Source organism: Myotis brandtii, unplaced genomic scaffold (genome assembly GCF_000412655.1).
Source record: "Myotis brandtii unplaced genomic scaffold, ASM41265v1 scaffold143, whole genome shotgun sequence".
NCBI classification, from domain to species: Eukaryota; Metazoa; Chordata; class Mammalia; order Chiroptera; family Vespertilionidae; genus Myotis; species Myotis brandtii.
The window spans coordinates 3,323,374-3,323,689 of NW_005355115.1; the positions used below are offsets into that span (position 1 = coordinate 3,323,374).

At 45.9% G+C, this 316-nt stretch overlaps 1 protein-coding gene across 1 annotated transcript in view; it reads left to right on the forward strand.

Moving 5' to 3' along the window:
* Window positions 1-316, forward strand: part of MRPL14 (mitochondrial ribosomal protein L14) — an 8,742-nt gene continuing 8,426 nt past the window's right edge. Inside the window, exon 1 of the mRNA XM_014535374.1 lies at window positions 1-238. The gene's annotated coding sequence lies outside the window, so the exon portion shown is untranslated. The remainder of the gene's footprint in view (window positions 239-316) is intronic.

Genomic DNA, 316 nt, shown 5'->3' on the forward strand with positions numbered 1-316 from the left:
GGTAATCTGCGGTGAAAGTACTTTGAGAATTGTAACGTGCTATACTTGTGTGAGGTTAAAGAAGATTCCTGAAAGAGGGCCATTGGACAACAAAACAGGAATGAGTTTTTAAGCAACAAATAAGAGTACTTGTTGGTCCAGAATGACTGGGGTGAAACCTGCAGGAGATGGCAGGGTCCTGGGATTTCCTTGCCTTGCTGCCTCGAAGCTGCCACGCCTCTGCGTTTTCCTGCTTTAGCTAAGAGGACACTTACATCCGCAGGCTGGTGGAGTTTCTCCTTGTTGTGGGTGCATGCTGCATTTGATTTCTTTATTT